The sequence below is a fragment of the Poecilia latipinna genome, unplaced genomic scaffold (assembly GCF_001443285.1).
Source record: "Poecilia latipinna isolate Pla-1442-1.1 unplaced genomic scaffold, P_latipinna-1.0 Scaffold4124, whole genome shotgun sequence".
Lineage (NCBI taxonomy): Eukaryota > Metazoa > Chordata > Actinopteri > Cyprinodontiformes > Poeciliidae > Poecilia > Poecilia latipinna.
This window is the reverse complement of record NW_015116740.1, coordinates 11738-18773: the sequence shown is the minus strand read 5'-3', so window position 1 is coordinate 18773 and position 7036 is coordinate 11738. Positions and strand designations below refer to the sequence as shown.

Sequence of the window (7036 nt, the reverse complement as noted above, 5' to 3'; positions counted from 1 at the left end):
GCTGCCCCTCCTCTCTCTGCCCCTCCTCTCTCTGCCCCCTCTCTGCAGCAGACGGACCAGCAGCAGGAAGTAGGCGGCTCAGCCAGCCGTTCTCAGCTTCAGTGAAACATCGTCAGGTCAGATCACTGAGAAGAACAATGGAAGGAACATCTCACTGTCTGATCTGTAAGTAGACAAGTTTTAGTCTCTTTCTGCTGGATCAGCATTTCTCTATGTCTGAGAGACACTGGAGACATTTTACTGGACGGATTTAATGATAGAATTACTGGGGGGCTGGATGAGTCTGTTTATGAAAGTGATCAGTCTAATAAAGTGACAGGAGGTGATTGTTGTGAATCAGCGCTGTATGAAAAAAATGATCAAACTTTTGATTTTTCCTTTATAAATAACAGCATCTTAATATAAAAGCAGAGGTAATAAAATAAAATCTGGCTGATTTACACAGTTTCAAAGCCCATTGTATTCAATGTATCCAGGTTTAGTTTATGATAAATATGTATTTTATTTATTCTCTAGTTCTGATCTTCTTGCTGAGCTGCTCAACACATCCAGGTTGGTGAACTTTGTTACATTAAAATGGTTTTAAATATTCAAAGATGTTCTTTGGATTAAACATCACATTGAAGAATTTAATTTAAAAATGTGATTTGGGTAATTATTGAATATGATGCTAATTATTATTAACAACTGAAATCATGATCATTGAATCTCTTCAGTCTCTCCAGCTGCTCTGACTGTGAGTCCCAGCAGATCTCAGTTCTTTGAAGGAGAATCTGTGACTCTGATCTGTGAGGATGAAAACAGCTCTGATGGAGGAACTGTGAGGAGAAACACAACCAGAGGAACCAGGAAGCGATGTGGAGATGGATGGGGGAAATCAGTTGGTCCTACCTGTAGCATCACCTTGTTCCCATCAGACTCTGGCCTGTACTGGTGTGAGTCCATGTCTGGATCCTCCAGCAGCAGCATCCAGCTCTCTGTCTCTGGTAAGATCAGACTGTGGAGTTAGTGTTGCTGTGTGGAAATGGATGAAATGCTGTAGTTTGTCTCTGTGTTGAGGTGGATCAGTGATCCTGCAGAGTCCTGTCCTCCCTGTGATGGAGGGAGATGACGTCACTCTGAGCTGCAGAGCAAAGAGTCCAGCCCACAACCTCCCAGCTGCTTTCTATAAAGATGGTGTCTTCATTGGCAATGAGTCTTCAGGTCACATGACCCTCCTCCATGTCTCCAGCTCTGATGAAGGCCTCTATAAGTGCAGCATCAGCGGTCAGGGAGAGTCTCCATCCAGCAGGATCTCTGTGGAAGGTCAGAGGATGAAAATATTGATTAACTTTGGTTTTCAAAAAAAATTGTTGGGCAATTATTTAAGAAATAAAACTTTATTTTAGAGAAACCAACAACCATTTCTGATCCTCCAACCACTTCTGGTTCTCCATCCTCTCCTCCATCATCATCATCTTCATCTTCCTCCCGTTTGTATCTGATTCTGGCTCTAAGATGCGGAATCGCTGTGGTTTTGCTGCCGACTCTGGTTCTACTGGTGAGACGATATTTTCAGAGAAAATATGGTGAGACGACACTTTAATTATTAATCCTCTGTTGGTTTAATGAACCAAATATTGACACACTGGTCGGCTATGTTAGTGTTTTCTAAAATATGTGTTTTATTATTCAATAATTATTTGACCAAATCAGAAACATTTACTCTGTTGACCTTTAGCTGATGTTTCTTCTGGTAAATGTTGGTACATTTCTTTCTCTCTGCTCTGCAGTTTGAGGTTTTTCTGATCACTGACTGATAAACTCTGCAGTCGTTCCTGTTCATAAGTTTAAATTGATTTTGTTCTGTAAGATGTTTCCACTCACAAAGGTCCTTCTAAGTCAGGTTCAGTTCATTAAACAGCATTTCAGCAACAAGGCCGTCCAAAGAGCTTCATGTGATAAAAACATAACAATGTCACCAATTATGAAACAATAATCATTACATTTTGTCAATCAAAATGATCATTAAATATTCAACAAATAATCTGATCAATGTTTCATTAACTTTGTTTCAACAGCAGCTCTAACCAGCTGGGTTTTTAATCTACATTTAAAGGAACTCAGAGTTTCAGTTCTTTTCAACCAATCAAGTTTAATCAACTCAGCAAATTTACTGGTTAAAATTTAAATATTATATCAGAGTGTTGAGACTTTGGTGTTTTCGCCATAATAACTCCATACCATGTGAACTGTAACATTATGGGTGATAAATGTCAGAGTTGAAGCTTTTTATTCTTGAACATTCGGGTTCTTGACCAAATTTGCTTCTGGAAGAATCTCAATGATTTTATTTTTACTCGCTTGGATCAGGAGGATGGAGAGAGAATGTAAGGAGAAAACCTTTTAGTATCGTTTTTTAAGTCTTTTATAGTTATTGTTGCTGAAATTTACCAATATTTGGGTTTTCTTTTAGCTTTTGGTGGATAGACTGAAACCTTAGTGAATTTTTAAACGTATTTATTTTAAATTCTGAAAGCTTCATTGGCTCTGATCAGTTCTGTGGCTGTTTAATTAAACGTTGTGTGTTAGCAAGAAGGTAGAGCAGGTCGGAGTCACTGAGCTTCCTGTTTATAATTATGTTTAGTTTGTATATTTGAGAGATGGTTTTTATTTTCTGGTATCAGATGCTGAGGAAACATTTGAGGAACTTTTTCAGGATTTTGATATTAATCAAATTCAACATTAAAAATTTTATCAAAATTAATTTTTAATGTTGATCATTTATAATTGGTTCACATAGTTTCAGTTTTTAGATCTTTTGACTTAAAGTACTTTAATATCTCTGATGGTACAGAGTCAGTCATGTTGTGTCTGAATTGTTTAGTTCATGTGAAAAACATTGTGGAAATGTTAAAAACGTGAGTTGAGTTCTGTGATCTTTTCCTGTGAAACGTCGTTCTGATGGATGCAAACTGTAACCAGTAGAGGTTATTTTAGGATAAGTTCATTTGTATTTATATTTAGGAGCGTTCATTTTCTAAGTCTAACACTATAGGAAAGTAAATAGTAACACCGTCAGTGTTGACATTTTACTCTGTCATGGTGTTCAATCTGTGATTTTCATGCTAATTTAGTGAATTTTAAAAACTCTCCTGGTGTTGATATGATACCACAGAAATGTAGTTTTTAACACTAATGGTTGAAAGAATTTTGACTCTTTCAAAAGTGTTGATTTAACACTGCAGCAGTGGTTACAGTGTCATTGTTACACAGGAATAATGAGAGTAAAATAAGGACTCTGAACTGCTTTGTTGCTGAAATGTTCTATACCAGGAGCTCTTTAACCCTCTGATGAGTATTTAATTAAAATGTATATTATTTTAGTTCATTCATTTTCAAAATGTAATTATGAAAATTAAGGAGATCTTGTAACATCAAAATCAGTGACAAAAATATTTTAACACGTTTTATAGATAAAATGTGTTAAAATGTTTTTGTCGCTCTTAAATAAACGTCACTGTCATGATTTGTGGATAGTGGAAGTGAGGAAGACACCGGTAGGCCCAGGTTGACATAATAGCAGCGTGGTTTAATGTAGACGACTCAGGAACACAGGAATCTGGCAGACGGCAGAAAACACGATGAACGATAGACGTGAACGATAGACGTGAACGATAGACGTGAACGATAGACGTGAACGATAGACGTGAACGATAGACGTGAACGATAGACGTACCATGACGAGGATCTGAGGAAGAGCAGAGACACCAGGTGGGATTAAATACGTCACAGAAACGAGACACGGCTGGGATCAACCAACAGGGAAGACAGGACAGGAACAGGACTAAACACAGAAAACCTCAAGAATAAATGCACTGAAAACACAGATCACCACAGTCATGACTTCCAACGACACCTGCCAGTGTGAGGTTCCTTGAACTTTGACCCCAGATAGGCCAACTATGGAGGAAAAGAGAAATATCTGAAGAAAACAGGACGTTCAATGCTAAGTGGGCAGATTCATTTGCTTTCCCTGCTGATGAGAACGGTGTGCTTAAAATGTAATGATAAACTAACAACAAAAAGTCAAACGTCTCAAGACATTTCCTCCATAAACATGCAGTCTTTGCTCAAAACTATCCGGATGGAGACGAGAGAAAAAAGCTGTTTCAGAAGTGATGCAGAATGCTGATCTGAGCAAAAACCACCTCAAGATGGATGAAGTCAGCAAAGTTTTATTGCTGCTCAGGAAGTAGTCAGGCAGGGGAAGCCGTTCACAGATGGAGAATATCTGAGAGTCCTTCATTAAGATTTCAGAACATCTATTCATGGACTTTAAAAACAAGAGTGAAATTGTGCAGAAAAGCCGGGACATGCCCCTCTCTGCAAGAGTGTGACAGACAGAACCATAAAAATGGTGGAAGACATCAGTTCAGCTGTGGCCTGTGATGAATGAAGACAAAGGTGATACTGAACCAACAGCGCTGTTCTGCCGCTATGTGAACTCTGCTGGGCCTCAGGAAGACGTGGTTGAGCTGATGCCACCAGAGGCCAGACAAGGGGGAGGCCGTCAGAGGAAGTCTCGGTTTGTTTAAGAGCCAAAGGAATAAACCCACCTGTGGCTGCAGACGGGGCACCGAGTGACAGGAGGAACAGAGGCTTAGTGGCTTTACTGCAGAAGTCTCTGGGCAGAAAGCTGCTGACTTCTCACTGCATCCTGCACCAACAGGCTCTGTGTGCTCCAGCGTTTCCTCTGGATGTTATGAATGTTGTCATTCAGATTGTCGATAAAATAATGGCGAAAGGTTTAAATCCCCGTCGGTTCAGTTCGTTACTGGATGAGCTGGAAAGCACGTATTCTGATCTGCTGCTGAACAACCAGGTCCGGTGGCTGTGCAGAGGCGAGGAGCTGAAACGCTTCGCCGAGAGTCTGGAAGAAGTGGAAACCTTCTGGGCAGCAAAGTTTCCTGAGCTGGAGCAGCCAGAGTGGCTGGAAAAGCTGCACGTCTTATATGAGCCACCTGAACACCTGAACACGCTTCAGGGTGAAGGACACTCAGCCTGCATGTCGGAGGAGGTCTGGGCATTCGAGCGCAGGTTGACAAGGATTTACAGAAAGGTTCACTGTCACACTTTCCCAGTTTGAGAGTTTAAAGAAGCTCACATGATGAATTTGGAGTATTTACATTCTGCCGTCATCGCAAAGCAAACATCGTTTGGGAAACGATTCAGTTCAGAGAGGAAAATCCACATTATCCTTCTTCCCTCCGTCCCTGAGCCTCGATCCATCCCTGTCCAATATGACGGCATTTCCAGGTGTGATCCACCTGATCTGAGATGGAACCGGCTGACCAACACATGTGGTGTCCAAGTTCAGCGCTTGACGGCAAACCTTGAAGATGTTTCCCGTCAGGAGGCCGTTCTTACTCAGGATCATAGATGGTGTGATGTTGAAAACCTCCTCAAACCAGACAAACCTGTGTTTGAAACTTGGATGATATCCTGACATTTATGTGGACAGGAAGAAAGATGCACTTGGAGTCCAGTGGATCTTTGGGTCCATATGTGTGAGCAGCTGTTCTCCACCATGAACTTTATTAAATCAAACACGCCTCACAGACGGCAGGTTACCATCCTGTGTGAAGATGAAGGTGACAAACATCCCCAACGTGCAGACGCTGCGCTGAGGACCAGAATCACATCCACCAAGTATGATAAATGTTTTAACTGCCTTTTATTTGGCATATATTAATATTTTTCAAATGTTCAGTGAAATAGACCTTTTATGTTTCAGGTTGACAGCTGACTGCACGGCGCCACTAGAAGGATGACGGCACAGAGAGACGGAGGACGGCCTGGTTGGTTTGAAGGCCGTGGATTAAGTTTCATTACTACTCAGATAAATGTCCAGTATTTTCCTTAACCTTCAACTCAACGTCTTTCTTTGGAGTTAAAATGTTTTGTTTCATGCAGAAATGTTATTTTATTTTCTCTGCAGTCGTTCATCGTTTTCATAAATGTAACACATTATAATTTGTTCATAAATGACATAAAGGCAGAAAAAGGTTTTGTGGCTCAGTGTTTTCTCTACTGTGTGAAACGGGTCCAAATGGCTCTGAGTGGTAAAGGTTGGCGACTCTGTGCTGCACAGATTCACTGGATTATAATGTTGACCTGAAAGAATAAAAACCAATAATTAATAATTCATAAACATGTAGCAGTGCCTTCACCTGCAGAACAACTAAAGCTTTAAAGTTATTTTCTCCACCATCTCATATCTGATCTGCAGTGAGAAGTGAAACCATCTTGTTCCTCCAGAAGCTCAGACTGGTTGGTTCAGACTGGTCGGCCTCTCTGTGGTCTTACTGGTTTCTTGTTGTTTCTCCTTTTTGGTGAAAAGTTTCGTCTCTAAACGGTCAAGACGTTTGTGGTCTGATTCTTAGTTTCAGATGAATTTCCATGACGTCTTTAGTGACTCATTGTTCAAAACCTGCAGACTTTCTGCTGTTCATCTGCTAAATAAAACATTTAAATATAATGAACCATGTTAACGACAGTTTGTTTCATTTTACAGCTGTTGACCCCGTGAAGATAAATAATGTTCGTTATCGACAGAAAACCATCAGAGAATCAGGTAAAACTTTCTACATTTAATATAAAGTCTGTTTCCTGCTTCTTGTTTTTCATTCTGTGATAAAATGATTCATTGTGACCAGATGAACTCAGTTCTGCTCTGAATCAACATGTTTAATCATTAAAACTGATTCTATTTTCTTCAGCAAATATTAATTCCTACATTTTTTCTTTCTCAATCTAATAAGTCAGATTTATATTCTCATTGTTTCTGATGGGTTGATGCAAAAACATATTGGCACCCTAAATAACTGCACATGTAAAATAATAAGTAGACCTGTTGCGATAAATAATAAATCAGTCAATCACACGATAAATTAAAATGATCTCGATAATAAAGTGAGGACCATAATACTGCTGCACTCTAAAAAGAAAAAAGTTGAACCAACTTAATTGAATTGCTTCTGTAGGTAACAAGCAA

The 7036-nt window shown here is 39.7% G+C and overlaps 1 long non-coding RNA gene across 3 annotated transcripts in view; it reads left to right on the top strand.

The window, feature by feature from the left end:
* The first annotated feature begins 9 nt into the window (after nt 1-9).
* Nucleotides 10-7036, top strand: part of LOC106942223 (uncharacterized) — a 13134-nt gene continuing 6107 nt past the window's right edge. The window contains exons 1-5 of one of the 3 annotated variants that reach the window (XR_001423577.1): nt 10-165; nt 517-552; nt 717-1305; nt 1389-1540; nt 6557-6618. This is a non-coding gene — a long non-coding RNA (uncharacterized LOC106942223). Of the gene's footprint in view, nt 166-516; nt 553-716; nt 1306-1388; nt 1569-6556; nt 6619-7036 lie in introns of those variants that run through there. The other 2 variants (XR_001423576.1, XR_001423578.1) reach the window with 2 other exon arrangements.